At 41.7% G+C, this 24,387-nt stretch overlaps 1 protein-coding gene and 1 pseudogene across 1 annotated transcript in view; one reads left to right on the top strand and one right to left on the bottom strand.

Annotated features, from left to right (window-relative positions):
• The window catches only part of HTR2C (5-hydroxytryptamine receptor 2C), a 200,546-nt gene that overhangs the window by 121,347 nt on the left and 54,812 nt on the right, over positions 1-24,387 (bottom strand). The window lies entirely within an intron of this gene.
• LOC103299273 (cyclin-G1-like) lies at positions 688-4,201 on the top strand (annotated as a pseudogene).

Raw genomic sequence — 24,387 nt, 5'->3', positions numbered from 1 at the left:
TAGTGTACATATTTTCCTTTAAATTTCTTTATTTCTCCTGGCACACTGTAAATGTCTTGAGGTTATAACCTGCCTTAGTACTCTGTCATGTTTCATATAGCTCAGTTAATAATGTAGATGTCAGTCTCTATATGTTCTATGGTGTCACAATTTTCCTGACTATGACATAATCAGCCCCACCCAGACTCTGGACCAAGGAGAGACAGACCTAACAACTCCTATCAACCATCTCTGGTCTTCTGAAGCCAGGCTGCTTAACAGCTAGCTGGTCTCACTGAATAGATTCCTGGTACCTAGATTTCCTACAATTCTTGCTACAAAAAAAGATCTATGGTTAACTACAGACATAACTTGTCGTTCTGTCTGGAAGCAGAATATCTACTTTTGGTCTTCCATATCTCATCTCAGGTCTAGATTCCATCGCATTAAAATCTTCTCCTGTATTGTATCTTCTCTCAAAACAATATCTAGACTATTGAGCCTTTTGGCTCTGAGCTGACCATAAGGAGAACAGCGTCATCTGGGCAGTGCTTCGGAGACCTCCACCGAAGACAGCTCCACCTCCGGGGAGGGGAGGGGGGGCTCGAGTCCCCTCCCTGCAGGTCTCTTGGATCTTACATTCTGGGCTAAGGTGAGAGCAGGCCTGGGGAGAGTGATTATAGCTAAGGAGCCACATTCGACATCTAGATGGTAGAGGAGCTCACAACTGATGCAGAAACTGCTCCACCAGACCCCTGCAAACTTGGGGGGGGGGTGAAGGTCTGTGCCCCACCTCTGTTGACCCCCAAGTTCTCTCCTGATGACCCCTTTGCGACTGTGTCTGTCTTAGGTTGTTTCTTCCCTGAGGAATCTTACCCCTCTCTGGCTAACCAGCCATCCTCCGGGGCCAAGCAGGGTGAAGTGAGGTTTAGTTCTGTCTCCTTGGTCGCCTACACCCCCTTGGCCTCCACGCCCAACACCTGCCTTGGGATTCCCTCGCCTGCTAGCAGGGTCCCAGCACTGATCACATATCTTGTGAAACCTAGGTTTCTTCTCCGAGGAGGCCCAGCTCACCCCACTGGGTGAGAGACAGATCCATGGTACCAGCAATCATGAGGCTTCAACCTTGGCATGAACAGAAGCTCAGGCAAGAGCTGTGGACAATTGGATTGTGAGAAGAGGGACCCTCTTGGCCAAAAGGGCAAGAGGGGCCAATTTAGAATGCTCAGGTGCCTTCCCATGGGGCCCTCTACAAAGTGAAAGGGATTAAACCCTTTCATGTCCTTTTTAAATTGCTGCCAGACATTCAAATAATTAGTTTGTAAGTTTGTTTGGGATAATTGTATATTATGCTGTTGTAATTCTAAAATATCTAGAGATGTGTTACCTTTGTCTCCAAGCACCAAAAAGATGATTTTTTATTGATCCCCAAGGGTGCAAGGTACTATTATAGGTACTGGGGGTAACACAAATCTGGGAAAAATTATAATGACATTGTAGAATAATATCATGTAAGGATATTCTTTGCTCTAGGCCATGGCAATTCCATTTCAAACTGGCTGCCAGTTTCTTTTTGTATAGACAATGTCTTAGCTACATTTTGTACACCTCTCCCAGGAGCAAGTAGTGATAGTCCCTTTCTTTGGTATCCACACAAGCCAAAAACCTCTCTTTAATTTTACATACAAAGGAGCAATGGTTTGATTTGGTGTTATACAAAAGGGAAGCTGGGTGGAGACCCCTGTGTAATTATACTTCCTTGCCCCACCCATGGTCCTCCTGGATGATCAAGGTGTTTGGTATTATTGGTGACTACATTAGCAGGGGGATCAGCCCTCATAAGGGTTCTTACCCATGAAGAGTCAGGAACATAAGTCCAAAATACTTCCCCATTTGCCCCAGGTAATCTTACCGTACAGCTGATGACTGCTGTCATGGCAAGAAAGATGTTCTCAGGCATCCTTGGGTTCTGGTTACCTCACAATTTCTTTTTTCTTTTAATTTTTAATTTTTTTTTATTTTTATTATTATTATTTTATGTGTCCTTGTTTCCCCATTACCCCCATCCCCAATTCGTGCCCCACTCCCCTGTTGTCTGTGTCCATTGATTAGGCTTATTGCATGTACACAAGTCCCTTGGTTGATCTCTCCCCCTTTCTCCCACCAACCCTCTCCTTCCCTGAGGTTTAAGGATCTGATCAATGTTTCTCAGTCTCTGGATCTGTTCTTGTTCATCAGTCTATGCCGTTCATTATATTCCACAAATGAGTGAAATCAAGGTCTCCTGCCCCCATGGCTGCTTTGCTTCCCATACCCAGCTCAAATCGGGACCCAGGTAACAGAGACTTGGCCGACAGCATTTGCCCTCTCACTGCAACAAGACTTGATGGAGATGTCTTGCACCCATGATGCGGGGAACTGGGGTCTTTGATATCTAAATCCAGCCTAGCACCAGGAATGCTCAGGTCCTACTCAAGAAGGCAAATAACCCTCTCCACTAATATTTACAGGGTAAAATAAGATGGTGGTTAGAGTATTAAATTTGACAGTAAAATAGTAGTCAAGTTTTCAGACTAATTCAAATTGGCCAATCAAAATAAGCGAATATTCTAGAAAAAATTAATTATACTGGACAAAAAAGCTGTACCTAAAGTGTTAACTAAAATTTTTATTGGTAGTTCAACTCATGCTAAAATTGTGTAACATATAATGAACCTAAAGCAGTCACATTTTAGTGCAAAAAAAAGTAAAATTTAAAAGCTATCAAGATTACAGCATAAAATTCCCAAAAGCCTCCTAATATTTAAACCAAAAAGGGGGGGATAGTAGAAGAATATCATGTAAAAAAATATCCTGTAAATAAATTACATCTAGAAAATTTTTACTTTAGAAAATTAACTTTCGTTTGTAATGCTAACAAAAAGACACCCAGGTAAAACACACATGGTGTCAAAACAAGCCAAAGGAAAATCGTTTGGGCAAAAAATGAAAAAGGATCGCAAGTTAAATTTATAGAAAAGCTTCCTTTATTAACTTTTGTTTGAGAATATGTTTGTATATTTTCAGAAAACAACTCTGAGACCATGTGGATTCCTGCAACAGAGAGGAATTGACAGGAGTGCTCCAGCCATGAAGACAGAAGAGAAACAGTCCAGAAATGCTGATGATGTCTTGCCATACTAGCAGTCAGCAGATGTGCGTCACTGCAGGTTGCCCAGGACCAAACCAGAGAGGGTCAGACCTGCATTACCACCATTTGTCCACCATCCAAAACTGAAATATCATTGCTGTTATGTACACATAAAGAACTGTTGGACATAGAAATTGGGACTCAAAAGAACTTTTGGCCCAGAAAGAAACTCACTATAGATTGAAAAAAAAAAAAAAGAAAAAAGAAAAAAGAAAAAAGAAACTGCTATACTATCTGAAGGCCTTCTTGGAACAGGAGTTGAATTTTCAGCCAAAGGTTTGTGGCTTGAGATTGAATCTGCACATGAGGACGGCCGCAGAGTGGCTGCAAGACTAAGGAACTCTGAAGTAAAAGATCTTCTTAGTCTAAGTCAGTTCTTTGGCTTTGACTTTCTCTAGCTGTGAATGTACTGGACAGATTCCTGTCCAAAATGAAGATGCAGCCCAAGCACCCTGGATGTGTTGGACTGAGCTGCTTCTACATGGCTATAAAATCAATAAAAGAGGAAAGGAATGTCTCTTGACAAGTGACTTGATCCAAATAAGGGAGTATAGGTTCACAGTTTCAAACTCAATGAGAACAGAAAAGACTGTGTTGGAGGAGTGTTGGAAAGTCAAAGCTACTTCTGCCTTTCAAATTCTGCAACTCTATTCACTCATTCAAGAAAACTTGCCATTTGAAAGGAGGAATAACCTTAGTTTTGAAAGACTAGAAGCTCAAGGCATTCCAGTGCAGGATCACATTTTCTAAATCTCAGCCTGTTGTGTTGGCATTGTCCATCATTGCATTGGAGATCCAAGCACTAAGTGTGTAGAGTGAACTAAAGTAGAATAGCTTTAGAAACATTCCAAGATAAATGGCAGAGATTTGACCTTCTGGCAAGAGTTTGTAGCCAAGTGTTTAACTGAATATTCATCAAACAAGTGTTCTGAACCAAATGTTCAGAAGTCAAAATGTATTGTTTCTGGGTGAACTGCACAACAATTGAATCATAGTTATGACAGAATAATGCACCTCCCAACAATTCCTTAATTGGATTATTGCAGGAACAAAAACTTCTCTGAAGCCATTTTCCACAATCCTGAGCTATGGATTCCACAAAATTACAGTAGATTTAAGCTATGAAACCTTAAAACATTACAACTAGATTAACATTGATGTTCTCAGATCTGGGAAAACTGCCTAATAAACATTACCCTGTAGTGGAATAATGCCTAAATTTGAATTCATCTGAGGCATACAAACAAAGCTAAGAACATAATGTGAAATGTTAATAAGTCTGGGAATCTTTATTTCTAAAATTGATGCAATTTCCATATCAGATCAATATATTTATGTGGTATTAAAAAGGATAACTTTTTTAAATGGGGGAGGGCATCTATAATACTCTCAACAATAAAGGTAAGTTTTTTTTTTTAAAAAAATGGGTAATTTAGATTCTGGTTGGCTGGCTCAGTTGTTTGGAGCATTGTCTCATACACCAAAAGGTTGGCAACTGAACAACCAATCAACATGGATGTTTCTTTCTCTTCCTCTCTCTCCCTTCCTCTCTCTCTCTAAAAATCAATAAAAACATATCCTCTAGTGAGGATTTTTTAAAAAAGGGTATCTTACTCAATTTAAATTTTAAATGATGATATTTGCATCAAAACCAACATTTCACAAATGCACTTTTAAGGCATAATAATGATTACTATTTTAAGCAGTGAAAATGGTTTCTTAGCATGTGTAATTCAAGTAATAGATTACCCAGAGATGTGCACTTCATTGCCACATGGGAATTACATTTAAATTTGAAGTCATTTTACTTAAAGCAAAACTACATACCTAGTAAATTTGTCATATTAATTTACCTTTAATATTTTTTTCTAAAAAAACAGGTGATGGCTTTGTCCAAGAAAAAAGTTTTTATACAAAATCCACTGCTTCCATCTAGGCCCATTGAGAAAATTAGTATTATTGTATTAGTGACTCAAAATAAATTTACATCATTCTGAAAACTTGCTGATTTAACACTCCAAAAGTTTTTACTAAGGGCTGTCTTTATAAAACTGCCACTGCTTCTAATTTAGAATTTTGTTTAAAATGAAGATAATATACTTTCACTAATTGCCCCTACTGTGCCAGCAGAAAGTGTTAAATAAATATGTATCTTCATAATCATGAGGTTGCTGAGGTAGTGTCCAGGATTGTCTATTAAGTCAGTGAGAATAAAGAGATCTACAGTGTTAAAAGTGCTATAAACAGTTACACAGTGCAACGTGTAGCCTGAGTCCATCCGTAATTGTTGTATTGAATTTTGACATCATGTTATGGATAAACATGCATTGGAAAATAAACCAAAGAACCACAGTATATCTTATACTTTTTTAGACCACGTTTTGTAGATAATGTTTCAGTTTTTCCAAAAGGCTGATATATTTCAATATTTTGATTGCATCGGAGTTAACTTTGAGTTGGCAGTAGTAACCTAACCAACTACCATAATGTTTTGGAACTAAAGGATATACACTGAGTGGCCAGATTATTATGATCTCTGAATGCATAATAATCTGGCCACTCAGTGTATATCCTATATAATAAAAGGCTAATATACAAATTGTCCCCTCAACCAGGAGTTCGACCACCAGGCAGGCTGGCCAACCGCCCATGTCCCCTCCCCCTGGCCAGGCTGGCCGGACCCCACCCATGCACGAATTCATGCACCAGGCCTCTAATATATATATATATATATATATATATATATATATATATATATATACTGAGTGGCCAGATTATTATGCATTCAGAGATCATAATAATACTCAATGTACATTTCAGTAAAGTTATTGAAATGCAAAAAAAGAAGACTATTGAAAACACCTAATGTGAATCACAAAAGACTTTCTTGCAATATCCAGATACTTTCAGATACTCCATGTTTGAATTGTAGCTTGGTACCCAAGGCTTGTGGATTCTAATTGAGTCTGCTGAATCAGTCTTTAAGGTGGAGATAGCATTTTTGACTCAATTATTGCATCCTGCTCTGGAAGAAATCTATTAATTTATTAATGGGAATCCTTCACCAAGTCGTGGTCAACAGTTTCCTAATCCTTTTCTCTTTAGTCTATTTCTGACATTATTTAATCATCAAAGGTGTAGTTTTAAATGTTTGCATCCTATCTAATAAAAGAGTAATATGCAAATTAACCATCACTCTGCTACACCCACCAGCCAATCAAGAGCGAGTATGCAAATTAACCCAACCAAAATGGCTGCAGCCACGGAGTGAGCAGGAGGCTTGGGTTTCCCCAGCAATGGTGGAAGCCAAGCTTTCTGCACACCCTGGCAGTCCCAGGCCTCCACTCAAGGCTACAAAGTTTCAATTATAGAAGATAAATAAATACCAACAAAAACGGCAACGGCCCTGGAGCTGGAGAGAGCAGGAGGCTTGAGTTGCCCCCAGCAATGGAGAAAGCCAAGCCTCTGTAGCCCTGGCTTGCATTCATCTCCGCACAAGGCTACAAAGTTTCAATTATAGAAGATAACAAAATCCCAACAAAAATGGTTGCGGCTGCTGTGGAGAAAGCAGGAGGCTTGGCTCTGCTCAAGGCTACAAAGTTTCAATTATAGAAGATAAATAAATCTCAGATACCAGGGCCTCCGCTTAGGTCAATGGGGGGCGTGCCCAGCCTGCAAACCACCACAGGCCCCTCGCCCAGGCCGCCCCATGCCCCAAGGGAACCCCTACCCTGATCCGGGACACCCTTCAGGGCAAACCTGCCGGCCCCCACCTGTGCACCAGGCCTCTAGTCTATCTAATAAAAGAATAATATGCAAATTGACCATCACTCCAACACACAAGATGGCTTCACCCATGTGGTCAAAGATGGCTGCCCCCATGTGGACACAGGATGGCCACCACAAGATGGCCAGCAGGGGAGGGCAGTTGGAAGGGACCAGGCCTGCAAGGGAGGGCAGTTATGGGTGATCAGGCCAGCAGGGGAGGGCAGTTGGGAGGGACCAAGCCTGCAAGGGAGGCCAGTTAGGGGCAAGCAGGCTAGGAGGAGAGCAGTTAGGGATCAATCAGGCTGGCAGGGGAGTGGTTAGGGGGTGATCAGGCTGGCAGGCAGAAGCGGTTAGGAGCAATCAGGAAGGCAGGCAGGCTCGCAGTTGGGAGCCAGCAGTCCTGGATTGTGAGAGGGATGTCTGACTGCCTGTTTAGGCCCAATCCTACTAGGGTCAGGCCTAAATGGGCAGTCAGACATTCCTCAAGGGGTCCCAGATTGGAGAGATTGCAGGCTGGGCTGAGGGACACTGCCCTCCCCATGCACAAATTTTGTGCACCAGACCGCTAGTGTATTAATAAAAGAGATCATGAAATATATTTGAATGTATATGATTTTGGGGGGGGTAATTTTAATTTGCAGAGTGGCATGGCTATTTTTATTGAATGCAAAGAATATAATTACATGAGACTGTGAAGTCCTTTTTGACTTAAGTCTACAGTGTAATTTAAAAAAAATTAATTAATCATATACTTAAATATTAAAAGATCTCTGGTAAAATATGCAAATATGGGTTATACTATTTGATGTTTTTACTCTTATATAACAAAATATCCACTGTTTACCATCATAATTCAATGTATAAACTGGTATTACTTGGGAAGATTGGAAATGATTATCAGTTACTTCAATTCACTAACAGGTTATTTGGGATTAACCATGATGGCATTTTCACAATTCTCTTTGAATGTATGCTGGCTGTCTAAACTACTGGAGAATGTCTTCAAATAATATGGCCTGGCTTTCATCATATAAGTTTGTTAAATATATAAACCATATAAGGGATTAGAGTAACCAAGGAAGAAGCCACAGAATTTTGGGGTGGCTACCACCCCCAGATAATGCTTTATTTCTATAGAAAATCAATTTTGTTGAGTAAATAACCATTCACAGAATAGTAAGAGACAGAACAGAAGGTAGTGGGACTAAAAATAATTTAAAAATTGTGGCTGCATAGAGCATTAGGTAAAAATGACACTAGGAAGAAATAGTTGTTTTACCAGGAGGAACCTTGAATGTTTGGAGCATAAACTGGTGGCTGTTAATGGATGATTAATGAAGGCGTAGTCTGGGAACAAGTAATAGCTTGACAGAAAAACTTTCCTAGGAAGAAGCTTCCTGCAATAACATATCTTCTATTGAGAATATGCATTTAGAAACATACTGATAAAAAATATTTAGCCTTTATAGGCAAACTGCATATGTAATATGCCAACATATTTTTCAGTGAATTAAATCTTTGTAATGAATGCCTGCAATGGGAACATATTACCATAACCCTGTTTTTTCCATAAGGCAGACATTGCCAAAAACTTAAGAGAGAAAAACGCCATGCAAAATAAAGAGGAAATATGTAAGGGTTTCTCCAATATGAGTGTTCCATATGTATATGTGACAACCATATGTTCTTTGAACATTTTACTATATCACTATTGTGATTGTACTACTTAGATCTCTTTTGTTATCCGAAGTCTTTAAAGCATTCTATAAACATTAGCATGTTAATCTTCTAAAAGACACATACAAAGAGGTCTGGAGGAAATTATGAAAAGATCAAATTGGTCTTTGGACACTTTCTTTACTTTCAAACCTTTTTCTCCCATTAACAGCATCTGTGTTTTAATTAGGCATGTAGAATTAAAATTAACTTTTTATCATTGGAATTGTAGGGAATGACAGGCAATAGAGAACTATTTTGCCTGGGGTGGGGAAGGCAAAGCAACTTTGGCAGTGTCCTACAGTCAAACCTGATCAGAGGCTTAATCTAAACTTCCCAGAATTCTGTTTCCAAGAACACACTTAGCCATCCTGTCTGTGACATAAGCAGTCTATTAGTCTTACTATGCCACATTTTCTCCATTTTATTAATATTCTGAATAATGTACTTTAAAATATTTATATAAATTTGTTTTTAAAATTTTAAAAAACTATACATTTTAGCTGGATTATCCTATATAATAAAAGCTTAATATGCTAAGTGTCCGGTCATCCAGTCATTTGTTCAACCAATCAAAGCGTAATATGCTAATGATATGCTAAAGCTGCTCAACCACTCACTATGATGTACACTGACCACCAGGGGCAGACAGTCGACTGGTCGACCAGTCGCTATGACATGCACTGACCACCAGGGGGCAGACACTCTGACTGGTAGGTTAGCTTGCTGCTGGGGTCCAGCCGATCATGACTGAGTGAGATGGGCTGGGCACACTCTGGAGCACTCCTGCAGTCCCTCCCTGACTGGCCAACCTCCTGCACTCCTCCCCGGCCTGATGTACACCAGTGGTGTCCCTCTGCCTGGACTGCACCCTCTCGCATGCCAGGACCCCTCGGGGGATGTCCGAGAGCCAGTTTTGGCCTGATGGTGGAATTACCAGTCACTATGATGAATACTACCATGGGGCAGATGCTCAATAGAGGAGCTGCCCCCTTGTGGTCAGTGCACTTCTAGAGGGGAAATGCTCCTCAGCCAGAAGCTGGTTCACTGCTGACAGTGCAGGGGTGGTGGCAGGATCCTCTCCCACCTCTGTGGCAGTCGGACATCCCCTGAGGGCTCTCGGGCTGCAAGAGGGCACAGGCCAGGCTGAGGGACCCCCTTGAGTGCATGAATTTTGTGTACCAGGCCTCTAGTCATCATATAATCACTTTGGGGTGAGGTATGGGAATTTTTCTAGACTTTCTTTATGTGATGAAAATTATGCTTCAAATTTGGAATTAAAGACATGAAATGGCAAAGGCAGGTACAGAGTGGTAATGATAGACAGATTGCAGAACTATATTAGAAGAGAAGTCCATGGACCCTGGTCAAGGAGGCAACAAAGGTTAACCTGGTTATGAAGCTGTATGTCTACACCTAAGGAAGAGATGAATCATGTGCCAAAGTTTGAGGATTAGGTAGGCAGGGAACAAAAAAAGGCAAGAAAAAATTAAGCACTTTGGTACCCATGGGACACACCAGGATAAGCATAACAACAAAAAGTCTCCTTTAACCCACTGGTACCTCTGGTGAATCTCAGTTCCTGTCTTGCCTGTCTCTTCCAGATTAAATGAACTATTTGGCTACATTCTAACTTTCAACCATCACATTTTGTTCCCTGGTTGTTGATCAGATTTTTATTTTTGCATAGCTTTGTCACAAACAGATAAGCTATCATCTTGACATATTCATAAAAAAGCTTAAAGTGTAGGAAAAGAAAAGGCTTAAAGTTAAGGAAACGTTTATGACCTGGATTTTAGAATTTGGTGTCATCAACAGATAGTAACTGAAAATAGGAAAGTGGATGTACTGCCTAAGGCAAGTATTGCCTAGGGCAAGAATGAAAGGGAAGCAGATATAAGACCAAGGACTGTCATAGCTTTTTAAAATACTTTGTACCTGAAATTTATGTTACTGAAACAAATCTCTGGAAATACCAGTTGAATGTTTTCCAGGGACAACTAGCATAGGATGCTATGGTTCAATAGATTAGATTACTTGTCAGCTAAGAGCACATAAAATTAATCAGCATTCTACAGTTTTTTAGTGTGAACAATTATTTATTTTAAAAAATGTTTTTGTTAATCCTTATATGAGGATATTTTTCAATTGATTTTTATAGTAGAGAGTGGAAGGGAGGGTGAGAGAAAGAGAAACATCAATGTGTCCTCACGTCTATTGGTTGCCTCACACACACACCCCAACCCGGGCCAGGGATAGAGCAACAGCTGTGTGTGCCCCACTGAGCCCAACTGGCTAGGGTAACAATTATTTTAAAAGTTAATTTTTTACTTTTCTCATCCTAAACAATAGATTACAGATATTTACCCCGTAGTCCATATATGAAAGCTGAAGGATTGTAAAATTTTAGTTTATCTCTTTTGATCACTTGAATGTCTCTTGGCTGTTGCAAAATTTTGCAAAAACAGAAAGTAATTATCTACAATGTTAACATAACATCATTTTGATAGGAACTATTTCTTAATGATTTTATTCTTTTTATCCCAAGAACCTTATGGTAAATAGAAGCATGTTATTCTTAGATTGAGAACCTTATTGTTCAGCAACATTAAATGCTGGCTAAGCACTGTGCAACCTCTACCATATTATCACAGAACGAACATAAACTTTGAAACCAGACAAACCTGAGTTTGAGATACAATATCACCAGCTTATTTGTCACCACCTCCACAAAGCCACTTCTGAAACCCTTACCCTTCCTCATTATCTACTTTCCTTTGTGTTCACAAGAAACTCTGACATAATTCTTACTTTGTAATTATTCTACATTGTATTAAAATTATCACCTACTCTGTCAATTTCCCCCATTACTACTTCTACAAGCAAAGGGGTACACTTACTCAACACACGGCCCAGTACATTTTAGGTGCTCCTTTGAATTCTTGAAAAGACAGGTGAATAGACAACATTTAAGTGGCTTGATTTATCTTTCTCTTAAAGGGAGAATAAAAGAGAGGGATGATAATCTGCCCTCTCCACAGAAATGTTGACAAACAAACAAACAAAAACCTAAGTAGAATGTATCAATAAAATAAGACCAGAAAATGTAAAGCTAAAGCATCATTCTGAGCAAAACTAGAAGCAAGTATGGGCCCTCATGTTGAAATGTCATCATGGGCTACATAATGGCTTGGGTTTAGTTAGGTAGACAAAGGAGTTTCTTGCAATTAATTTGGTTCTTTGGAAATATTGAAGCATATTTCTGAGAAAAAGTAGAATTGTGAAAGTCTATGGCACATTTTAAGATGTTTGCCCCCCCCCCTTTTTGGTATTTAATTAGCTCATATACCTAATGGAAGTGTCAGGAAATAGCCCAGAAATTTTGTTCAAAAGCTCCTGCCCTCACTCTCTGATTTTTCATCACTGTTTCTAATAGTATCATTAGATCAGACTTTGAAGTTAGCTTTCACAGAGACTCCTATTTGCTCAAGTCAAAGAGAAAATTAAGAAAGCTTATTATCTTGTATTTGGAACTTCATACAGCTAAAATGACATATGAATACATCAAAGTCAGTGCTAAATATTCACCTGATAGCTCCCATAATGCTACTGCAAAATCCCTCTTGCTAATTCCAAAATTACAATGTTGTAATTTAAAATAATTTATTAGGTATTGCTCTCAGGAATGTGGTACAAGCATTTTCAAAATGGGGCATTTTGGAATAGGGGAGATGCTTTTTGTCCCTATACTTCATTGCAATACTGCTTTCACCACAGACTCTCTGTGGCTTAGAAAATGTACTCAAATGGTTCCTTTATTTACCTATTATCTTTTGCCATCTTAATGTGTAATGATAGAGAGTTTTGTTTTCAATTTACTTAGATGAAAAAGTTGAAAGACAAGCTAGGCAGCCATCTTAGTCTTATCCTCACCCCTCACCCCTACCCCCAAACTCTCATATAATAATTAACACAGGACAAATGGGTTTTTAAGATTTACGTCTTTCTTTTCTTTTTTTTTTTTTGCTTGTAAGACGGTTACTTTTTCTCTTCCCTTCAGAATGTTGCCATTTTATTCAACGCATTCCTCAAACCTCCTTCTCTCAGTTCAAATCTTGTACTGGAGCAGTTAAAGCTGCCTAAGGCCACGCCACATGACCAGTAAGAGGTGCTGGCTTAAGAAAGGGGTTCCCCTAAATCAGCTGCCAAGAGCAAGAAGGCCTGTCCTGCTGCCTTTCCTCTCCGCCGGGAGCATCCACCACCCCAGGCCTTGGAAAGCTACATTCCCAAAACTACACACTCCCATTCCACCACAACAAAGCTTCCTCAGAACACACAACACAGCACCCTCTACCCCAGTCCCTAGAAAAACAGCACTACCAGGCTGGTGGCTCCTCCCTGAACATGCCTCCTGCAACCCTGGGCCAAGATGTCTCAGACTCCCTGGTCCCTTGTGGGCACCCGCACTCTGATTTGGAAGCAGGGGAGTCAGGTGAAGTGAGGCTGAACCCAGGGCAATTTTCAAAAACTCAGGAGAGTCCAGACTGCTGGTAAACTGAACCTCACCCACTCACCACCCAAGTCAGGTAACACCACAGCCAGGCTGGCCACTTGAAAGGGTTGCAAGTTTCAATGTACCCTGCAAGACTCAATGTTCCCTGCATCCTGGCAGCTGGGAAGAAAAGAAAGGCACCCCCCCAGCCCTCTGGCAATGCTGTCCCTCCTGAGTTAGACATACACACCCTGGGATTTCTGTTCCCTGCATTAAAAGAGGAAGAAATGGAGGGTGGGAGGGGGGACCATGAGGGAGTAGGGTGTGGCAATTCATGGAGGGAAAGCGTAAGGGCAAGTTAAAGTCACCTCTCTGCCCTGGACAGAGCCAAGTTTAGGGGCAGCAGGCCTGCCCTTCACTTTGTTGTCAGCGTTCTGGTTGCTGGCATGCATGCTGTGCACAAACATGCCCCCCGAAACCATCACAACTGACCAAGAGGCCCCTAACAGCCCCCTGACAGCCCCAACCCCTTGGCAGAAGGAAGACACTTGTACACAGGCACTCCAGGGCCAGGCGCTGCAGTTTGCCTCTGAGGACCATTTTAAAAGCCAGAATAACGATGATCATTAAATAAAAGAATTAATAGTATTTTGTTCTCTTCCAAGTCTTTGGGAAAATGAAATTCAGATTTTTGAAGGATCAGCTAACATTTATAGCCACCTGTGGCAAAGTGGGGTATGTGAGGGCTGAGGGGGGAGAGATTGGTACTCAAGGTGAGGAGCATGAGGAAGGTGCAGAGGCGCCCTGTGGCGAGGGGGCATTTTGGGAACCCAGGTCCTTGATGCCATATGTGGGATTGCTGCATCCACCCGCCCACCCACCTTACCTGTGGATGCAATTTCCATGACAATGGGGGAGGCCAGGCAGGGTTCAAGCTTAGTTCCCAGGGTTCCACTTCCTCAGACCCCATGCCCTGCCCCTGGCCAGATTCTCCTGCCTGTGGCGACGGCCTTACCCCATTTGGCATCACTGCTTTGTCGTTCCCTTCCTCCCAGTCACATAGGGACTGGGACCTGGGGCCTGCAAGCGACAGCAGCTCTTCTTGGGGATCAGGTGGCATGGCCATGGCTGATGGTCCCCAGGCATGGCAATGACAGTTGGGGGCATGGAGGTTCAGTGGTTGGACCAGTTGGTGCTCCCTGCTGCTGGCCCCACCCCCCATCCCCAGGACTCAGGGTTTGGGAGGCTGTAGTGTATGTGCCACCGCTGTCACTGCAACTCCAGCCAAGCTGCTGCCTACTGTTCTCCCCACTTCAGCTCATCCTCCTGTTGAGGGCTGATTGGGCCGGACTGGCTGGGGGGTGGGGGTGGGGTGGTAGGGTGGTGTGGTGGGGGATGGAGGGAGGTGGGTGGGGGTGATCAGGGCCTGGATGAGGCTGGTTGGCTGCCGCAGTGCGTGTCATAGCCACCAGTTGTCCCGGTTGTTCTGGTCATTCCACCATAATGGTCACTGGGCTTTTGTATATATACTAAAGGCTTGGTGCACGAAATTCATGCACGGAGGGGGATTGTCCCTCAGCCCAGCCTGTACCCTCTCCAATCTGGGACCCCTCGAGGGATGTCCGACTGCCCATTTAGGCCTGATTCTGGGACATCCCTCTCACAATCCAGGACTGCTGGCTCCCAACAGATTGCCCCTAACTGCTTCTGCCTGCCAGCCTGATCACCCCCTAACCACTCCTCTGCCAGCCTGATTGACACCTAACTGCTTCCCTGCTGGCCTGATTACCCCTAACTACCCTCCCCTACTGGCCTGGTCACCCCTAATTGCCCTTCCCTGCCAGCCTGGTCCCTCCCAACTGCACTCCCCTGCAGGCCTGGTCCCCCCAACTGCCCTCCCCTGCAGGCCTGGGTCCCCCCAACTGCCCCCCTTGCAGGCATGATCCCTCCCAACTGCCCTGCTGGCCTGATTGCCCACAACTGCCCTCCCCTGCCTGCCATCTTCTGTCCACATGGGGGGGCATCTTTGACCATATGGGGGTGGCCATCTTGTGTGTTGGAGTGATGGTCAATTTGCATATTACTTCTTTATTATATAGGATAGATGTTATATCAATAAATTTAATAAAAATTTAAAAAAATCCCATGGGGAAAAAGAGAAATGACTTATCAAGCCATGAAAAACATGGAGGAAGCTTAAATGCATATTGTTAAGTAAAAGAGGCCAATTTGAAAAGGCTACATACTGTATTGTTCCAACTATATGACATTCTGCAAAAGGTTCTATGGAGACAATAGAAACCTCAGTGGTTGGTAGGGGGAAACAAAGATAAATATTTGAAGCACAAAGGAATTTTAAGGCAGAGAAACATTCTGTATGATAGTATAATGATGGATATACAGTATATCACTATACGTTTGTCCAAACCCAAAGAGTGCACAACACCAAGGGTGAGCCCTAAAGTAAACTATGGACTCTGAGTGGTATGGATATGTCAATGCAGGCTCATGAGTTGTAACATGTACATCTGGTGGGAGATGTTGATAACACGGGAGACTATGCATGTGTGGTGACAGAAAATATATGGGAACTCTGTAATTTCCACTAAATTTTTCTATGAACCTAAAACTTCTCTAAAAATAAAGTCTATTAAACATAATAAAATTAAGATCACTCATTTGAATACACACACACACACACACACACACACACAGTTTTTCCTAACAAAAGTTCACCCCCAACTGCCCTCCCCTGCAGGCCTGGTCACCCCTAACTGCATAGTTAGAATTTGTCTAAGTGATTATAGCTGTCCTCAAATGCCCAAATTCTATCAGGAATTCAATATTTAACTTGGACCTAACTCATAAAAATTAGACAAATCTAAGTAAAGTATACCCTGCTGGCATGGAGGCAAATATGTCACCACAAATATTGAACAGTGTAAAAAGCTACTCCTGATTGGATTTCATTTTGCTACATCCAGATACCATATCTACTACAACAAATGATCTTGCATTCCTTTCTATCCTAGAGTCCATGCAAATTAATGCTTTCTTTCTCTTGTATGCATTGATGATGAACTTTGGGGAGAATATGTATAATTCAGATTGGAATTTCTACTATCAACTTAACAGGTGTCTTAAAATGTTTATTAGTTAATGCTGTATGCCTAGACAACACAGAAAAGCCAGAAGAAAAAAATTAGCACTAGATACTTGAGGTGGAAAAATATAAATTTGGCTGTGGTAGCTGTGTTAATATGTAGGTCTGTTTTTCTCCACTGCATAATAAAGACTGCTAAATACTCTCAGTAACTTAATATGGGCTCGCTAAATTCTTTCACTGCTGTCTTATGTTACCCACTGCTTGGTAGGCTCCCCTGAATCCCTCTGTGACTTGAGCTAATACACACACACACACACACACACACACACACACACACGGACACACGGGCCTATTGAGTCATATTCTTTAATGAGATGTGAGTTGCTTCAGTGATAAAAAGGCTAAATAAACTGCCATAAGAACTTGCTTCCCACCCACCTAGTGTGGCTCAGTTGGTTGAGTGTAATTCCTGCACCAAGAGGTCACTGCTGCTGGTTTGATTTCCAGTCGGGGCATGACCCAGTTGTGGGCTTGATCCCCAGTAGGGGGTGTGCAAGAGGTAGCTGATTGATGTTTCTCTCTCATCAATGTTTCTATATCTCTCTCCCTTTCCCTTCCCCCCTCTCTAAAATCAATATTGGGTCTCAAAAGAACTGTTGGCCCAGAAAGAAACTCACTACAGACTGATTCATTTGCCTGTCACCATACCAATATTGCTTGTCTAATTTTCGGTTCTTATAAGTGTATTTCTAATAGCACATGATCTCACTCATCTAGGGTAAATAATGAACAACATAGACTGATGAACAAGAACAGACCCAGAAACAAGGAGGCATGGATCAGACTGTCGGGCCTCAGAGGGAGGGTAGGGGAGGGTAGGGGTAAAGGGGAGAGATCAACCAAAGGACTTGTGTGCAAGCACATGAGCCTAACCAGAGGTTAAGGGCAACAGGGGTGTGGGGGCATGTGTGGGGAGGGGTGTGGGATGGGGATGGGGGGATGAGTACAAATATGTGATACCTTAATCAATAAAGAAATTAAAAAAATAAAAAAATAAAAAATAATAAAATCAATAAAGACATTTAAAAAAAAACACAAAAAAACTTGCTTCCATGGAATTGACCAGTATGTACTACATGATCAATAATAGATAATACTTTAGATTAATTTATAAGTTAGATTGATCTTTGTCTTTATCACAAAGACCATGCCTATACTTTAGAGTTCTGATAGTTACATCTATTTTTATGTAAATGATGCAGTAAGGCATTGAACACTTTCAGCTTATTACCATCTACAGATGTCTGAAATACATGTTTGTTTTTAAATAACATAGAAGAAAAATAAGGGCAGTTAAGGGAAAATGTATATGGTTAACCAAAAAATACCAAAGCAGTAAATGCTAGTGTTTAAATTCTCCATCAATCTGAAGTGGGACCAGAGTCAGTCTGATGCCATGATTTACATCTAAGCCATTAAAACGTCCTCCAGATATGATAGTGATGTGAGAAAGCTTCAGAAAATGTATAAAGGATGGGTGTGTATAAAAGACTAGAGGCCCAGTGCAATAAATTTTTGCACTGCAGGGGAGGGTCCCTCAGCCTGGATTGGGAGAGGGTGCAGGCCAGGTGGAGTGACACCACTGGTGCATGATTGGGGCTGGGGAGGGATGCAGGAGGTTGGCCAGTCAGGGAGGGACTGAGGGAGGGCTCCAGGGCATGTCTGGCCCATCTCATTCAGTCTCGATCAGCTAGACCCCAGCAGCAAGCTAACATACAGGTCAGAGTGTCTGCTCCCTGGTTGTCAGTGCATATCATAGTGAGTGGTTGAGTAGCCTTAGTAAATCATTAGCATATTACGCTTTGATTGGTTGAATGGATGAACAGACGACCGGACACTTAGCATATTAGGCTTTTATTATATAGGACTAGAGGCCCAGTGCATGAAATTTGTGCATGGGGGGCAGGGGGTGTACCTCAGCCCAGCCTGCAGCCTCTCCAATCTGGGACCCCTCAAGGGATGTCTAACTGCCCGTTTAGGCCCTATCCTGGTAGGATCAGGCCTAAACAGGCAGTCGGATATCCCTCTCAGAATCCAGGACTGCTGGCTCCCAACTGCTCGTCTGCCTGCCTTCCTGATTGCCCCTAACCACTTCTGCCTGCCAGCCTGATCACCCCCTAACCACTCCCCTGCCAGCCTGTTTGATGCCTAACTGCTCCCCTGCCATCCTGTTTGCCCCTAACTGCCCTCCGTTGTAGGCCTGGTTCCTGCTACTGCTCTCCCCTGCAGGCCTGGTCCCCCCAACTGCCCTTCCCTGCAGGCCCGGTCCCCCCTAACTTCCCTCCTCTGCCGGTCACCCCTAACTTCCCTCCCCTGCAGGCTTGATTGCCTCCAACTGCCCTACCTTGCAGCCCTGGTCCCTCCCAACTGCCCTCCCAAGCTGGCCTGATTGCTCACAACTGCCCTCCCTTGCAGGCCTGATCCCTCCCAACTGCCCTCCCCTGCTAGCCATCTTGTGGTGGCCATCTTGTGTCCACATGGGGGCAGGATCTTTGACCACATGGGGGCAGCCATCTTGTGTGTTGGAGTGATGGTAAATTTTCATATTATTCTTTTATTAGGTAGGATTAGATAGGATAGAGGCCTGGTGCACAGGTAGGGGCCAGCTGGTTTGTCCTGAAGGGTGTCCCAGATCAGGGTGGGGGTTCCCTTGGGGCATGGGGTGGCCTGGGTGAGGAGCCTGTGGTGGTTTTCAGGCTGGCCACGCCACCTGGCGACCCAAGTGGAGGCCCTGGTATCTGAGATTTATTTATCTTTTATAATTGAAACTTTGTAGCATTGAGTGGAGGCTTGAGCCGGCAAGGGCAGGTGGAAATCTTGGCTTCCTCCATTGCTGGGGAAACCCAATTCTCTCTCCTGCTCTCCATGGCCGCAGCCATCTTGGTTGTTTTTATTTGCATATTCGTCCCTGATTGGCTGGTGGGAGTGGCTTGTGGTATAGTGGAGGTATGGTCAATTTGCATATTACTCTTTTATTAGATAGGACTAGAGGCTCAGTGCACAAATTTGTGCAAGGGTGGGGTCTGGCTGGCCTGGCTCCAATCGGGGCCAATTGGGGTGGGGCCTGTGAGGAGGAGGAGATGGCGGGAGGTTGGCCAGCCAGCCTTCCCTGATCGGGGCTCAATCAGGGCCGTGCTGACTGGGGGGAGGGGCCGAGGGTAATTGGCTGGTGGGCCCCACCCCTAAATTGGGGTGGGGGCCGATCGGGGGTGAGGTCAGCCACGGGGAGGAGCTCTGGTTGGTTGGCTGGCTAGCCCCAACACTGATTGGTGTGTGGGGGCCAATAAGGGGTGGAGCTGGCTGGGGGGAGGTCTGTGTGGGGTGGTAGTGGGGGGATCAGGGGCAGGGCTGGCCATGGGAAGGGGCTGTGGTTGGTGGGCCAGCTGGCCCTGCCCCCAAATGGGGTTGGGGGGCTGATCGGGGGCCAGAGGCCTGGGGGAGGGTCCATGGGTGGTTGACTGGCCAGACCTGCCCCTGATTGGAGCTGGGGGGCTGATCAGGGGCAGAGCTGGCTGGGGAGAGGGGCTGTATGACAATGGGGGTCCACTGGGGGCAGGGCCAGCTGGGAGGAGGAACCATAGGCAGTTGACTGGAGAGCCCTGTCCCTGATTGGGGTGGGGGGCCTATATGGGGTGAGCCATGGGGAGGAGCTGCAGGAGGTTGGCTAGCTGGCCCAACACCTTATTGGGGTGGGAGAGTGATCAACTACAGGGCTGGCTAGGGGCAGGGGCTGCAGGCTGATCGGGGTGGGGTGGGCTGATCAGAGGAAGGGCTGGCCAGGGGGAAGGGCAGCGGTGGGGGTTGGCCAGCTACCCCGTCCTCAATTGGGGTGGGAGAGGCCGATCAGGGGCAGGGCTGGCTGGAGGTAGGGGCTGCGGGAGGTTGGCCGGCCAGCCACCCCCCCATCAGCTGGTTCTCTGGCTACAGTGGGAGTCATAGTGACTGGGCGGTCCAGTCATTATGGCATTCTGGTCACTGGCTTTTTATATATATATAGATGGCTGTCTCTAATATTTTTCTACTTAAATTCAGTAATTCTACAAAACTTATTTTTTCTAAAATAAAAATCAGATTTCAAAAAGCTATAATAGGAAAAATATAGTATTCTATTGTCCAAATAGTAAATTCCAAATTCACTTGAATTTTGCAATTTAAGGTGCATTATAATTTGACATCTGACTAACTTTCTATATTCCTCTAATATTGGTATATGCAGAGTTTTTACTACACAGGGCTAATTTCCTTGATCATATCATGCATTTGCATTTATTTTTATATCATTCCCACTGACTGAAATGTCCAGTCCTACTTCTTATCAGCCTGTCAAAATCCCAGTTATTCTTTGAGAACCTGCTTGAATGTCAATTTTCTTGGCAAGCATCTAGAATTAGTTCCTCATACACAATAGCCCCTAAGTGAATATTAATCCAAATGAATAAATGAATGAATTAGTGAATGAAGTTTCTGAACTGATATATTCCTCTCAGAAGCTTTTGTATAATTCTAATTTAGTATCTTTCAAATATTATAATGGATTATATATATATATATGTGTATGTGTATATATATATATATATATATATATATATATATATATATGTAAATATACATAAAACCTGGACATACTTCTAGAACCTATGCTTACACTGCTAAATTCAAGTCTATAATACTTGCTATTTATTTTTATTTAATGAATTATTATTAATCTATTTTTAGATATTAAAATGAGTTTATTTTTCTGCCCATTGTGGTAAAACAGAATATGTATTAAATTTTCTAATATCCCTCCCAAAGAAGAAATAATCTTTGTAATTGAAATAATTCTATTTTTCAGAGAGGATGACTTTTGACTATTAGACTTATGGCTTATGCCAACAATTTGTAACCAAAAACCATTTGTAACTAAGTGGTGATATAAAGGATGCTAACAAATGCCAGAAAGTTTATATGTTGTGATTTACCTTATTGTTATTTTATCATTCTGAGTGGCATTCATTATTAGTGATCTGTAGCAAAGACTGTTTTTCTAAAATCTTTATGGAGAAATTAACATATTGAAACTAAAGTTTCTTATCCTTTGAAATTCACTAATAGCAACTGTTTTCCATAATGGCTGCACCAGTCTGCATTCCAATCAGCATTGCACTAAAGTTCCCTTTTCTCCATTTCCTTGCCAGCACTTGTCATTTGTTGATTTGTTGATAGTAGCCATTCTGACAGGTGTGAGGTGATACCTCCTTGTCATTTCAATTTGCATCTCTCTGATGATTAGTGACTTTGATATTTTTTCATATGTCTCTTGGCCATCTGTATGTCCACTTTGGAGAAGTGTCTATTTATGTCCTTTGCCCATTTTTTAATTGGATTGTTTGTCTTTCTTCTGTTAAGTTGTATGAATTTATATTAGAAGTCAAGGATTTAGTGAGAACATTTACTTTTAGTACTAAGATAATGCATTGTCTTTAATGTGACCAACAGTAGCATATTATGATTAAGTAGTGTTTTTATGTGATAATTAATACCATAACATAGTATTTAACACTGTATGGAAAATATACTGGGTTTTCGCTAAATTGTAAACCGAAGAATATAAGTACTATATGAAAATTCTTTTGTGTAGCCAACATAGTACTGGCCTGACATCAGTCAAATACTGGAAGTTATGTATACTTTTATTCACATTAACATTTAAAAAATTATTACATGCGATTGAATACTTTGGTCATCGAAGGCCATGTTGAAATACACACATTTTCTCAGTGAAAATACCAACCACTGTTGATTGGTTAACCAATGATTAACCAGTTACTTGCAGAATCAATGCTTGAGAAGTCCTAAGTGCACAGAGCTCTCTTGGTGTTAAAAGGCTGGAATGCTTCAGTGGTCAGAACCTAAATATAGACTCCTCTGCTGGTTCTCATACTACTTACCTTTGTGTCATTAGAATAAGCAGTTAACCTCACTGAACCTGTAAAATGAGGGAAGCTGAGTTATTTGAACTTTAAGTTCTCTTCTAGTTCTCAGACTCTAGGTATAACCTAGCAGTTATCTAATTATCTGAGGAATATAGAGATGCTTAAACCATTCTTTCAGGACCATTGAAATTATAACAGGGCAATGCTTATGTTAATATGATCAATCTACTGCAAAATTAACACTTAGATCTATTTAAAATCACATGAAGAAAGCAAATAATTTTATTAAATTCTGGCTAACCATTTCAAGTATCTGACTTCCTAATACCCTGTCTTAACACATGTATACCGCAACCTCCGGTATAGGTGACAAGTACAAAGTTAATTTTACTGTTATGTAACAGTAGGACATTGCTTGTCCATTTTCCCTAACTGATGAGACCAGACCTCATTCCAGTCTGACTATGGATATTTCAGTCATACACTGTCTACCTTGGCAAACTTTCTTTAGCTTGATTAATACTTGTTATCAACTTCACAAGTGAGAACATTTATGGAACAATGTACTTTTTTAAAGCCATTAGCCCTACTTACTCCTGATAGCACAATAATTAATTTAGTCTTTAATTAATTTAAGGGCAAAAAGTAGAATATGTGGGCACTTTTGTACCCATGAAAGTTATATTATGTACATCACAGTCTTGCTAATCAGTGAAACTGAACTTGTAATAATTAGAAAATCTTATATTAAATGGTCTTCACCATAACGTACCCTAGGCCAACTACAGGTGGATTGTAGTTAAGAGGGACACAGTTTAACAGAAAGAATGGTGTAGTGGAAAGAAAATAGGGTCAAGGGTGCACATGACTCCTGGTTTTAGTGTTAACAGTGACACGTTTTACTATCAAAAGCATATCACCCTCTATGGTTGTCATTGGAATTAAGGGGAAAAGGAACACTGGGTTACAGATGCTTCACTCAATTCTCCATCATACCCTGATACATGCCAATAATGTTACTATTTTCCATACCCACCTCTTTGTGTCACTGTACATATTAAATGGTATAAAAAGTTCAATCTTTGGAGTCAGATAGAGCTACCACTTCTGAGCTATGATAGTTTTCTAATCTCTTTAATCCCCAGCTTATCTTTAAAAATGGAACGAATCATACCCAACTTTCAGCATTGCAATATTAAATCATACATATAAATAATAATAATGAAATGAGATGCCACATGTGAAAGTGCTTTTAAATTGTAAAGGTATTTAACATGTAAGACTGTTAAATGCTATGTTACATAATTTCCAATTCATTATTTATGATATATGGCTGTCTTTAGAATTGGCAAGCCTTGATTTTTTAACTTTATTTTTATTATCCTTTTATAATATTTGGCTCATATTACCTTCCACTGTGCCATTTAACAAAGAACAAAGAGACACATAAAAGTAAAGGAAGAGTATGTGTATTTGGAATTGGGGAAGAGATAAACTATGAAGGCCGTCAGATTTCTTGGCCATAGATGAAATAATAGTATTCTATTTTCAATAAATCTATGTAATTAATCTTTAGAGGCATCAAACTTCAAGATGTAGGGGGACAACAATATTACCATATAGATTTAAAGTGATAACACTGGTGCCAAAATAGGATAGCTTTTTAAATAAGTTGCTTAACTGAAGTCTCATGAATTGCATGCAGCAAGTCATACCCAGGAATAAGGTAATCATGAAAGCAAGTCAAAGGAAGCCAACAAACTTTGGCCTTTCCATAAATAAGATAGTTTTCCTACAAGATGAGATATTTCGTCACAAGCCCTTTCTGGCTGCAGATTTGCAAATACCAAGATATTGAAGCTAGACTCAATAAAACTTACCTTTCTAGGATAAATTATTTTAGGGAAACTCGGATTTATCTGAGGGGTATTTTCAACTACAATGAACATTCTCCTAAATAATTTAATGTGTACTGTTACCATATGAGAGTCATACTTTGTTGGAATATTTATCTGAGTGATCATGTATCGCTAACTAAAGACGATATCCTCAGAATGGTGAAGAGAGACATTCCATCCTCAATTCCAGTAGCTTTTGCCCTTGTACCCCTGAAACTAATCATCATCGTTGGGTGACAAAAGGTAGGGACAAAAGGTAACAA

This window comes from Eptesicus fuscus, chromosome 1 (assembly GCF_027574615.1).
Source record: "Eptesicus fuscus isolate TK198812 chromosome 1, DD_ASM_mEF_20220401, whole genome shotgun sequence".
NCBI lineage: Eukaryota > Metazoa > Chordata > Mammalia > Chiroptera > Vespertilionidae > Eptesicus > Eptesicus fuscus.
This window is presented reverse-complemented; position numbering and strand designations above follow the sequence as displayed.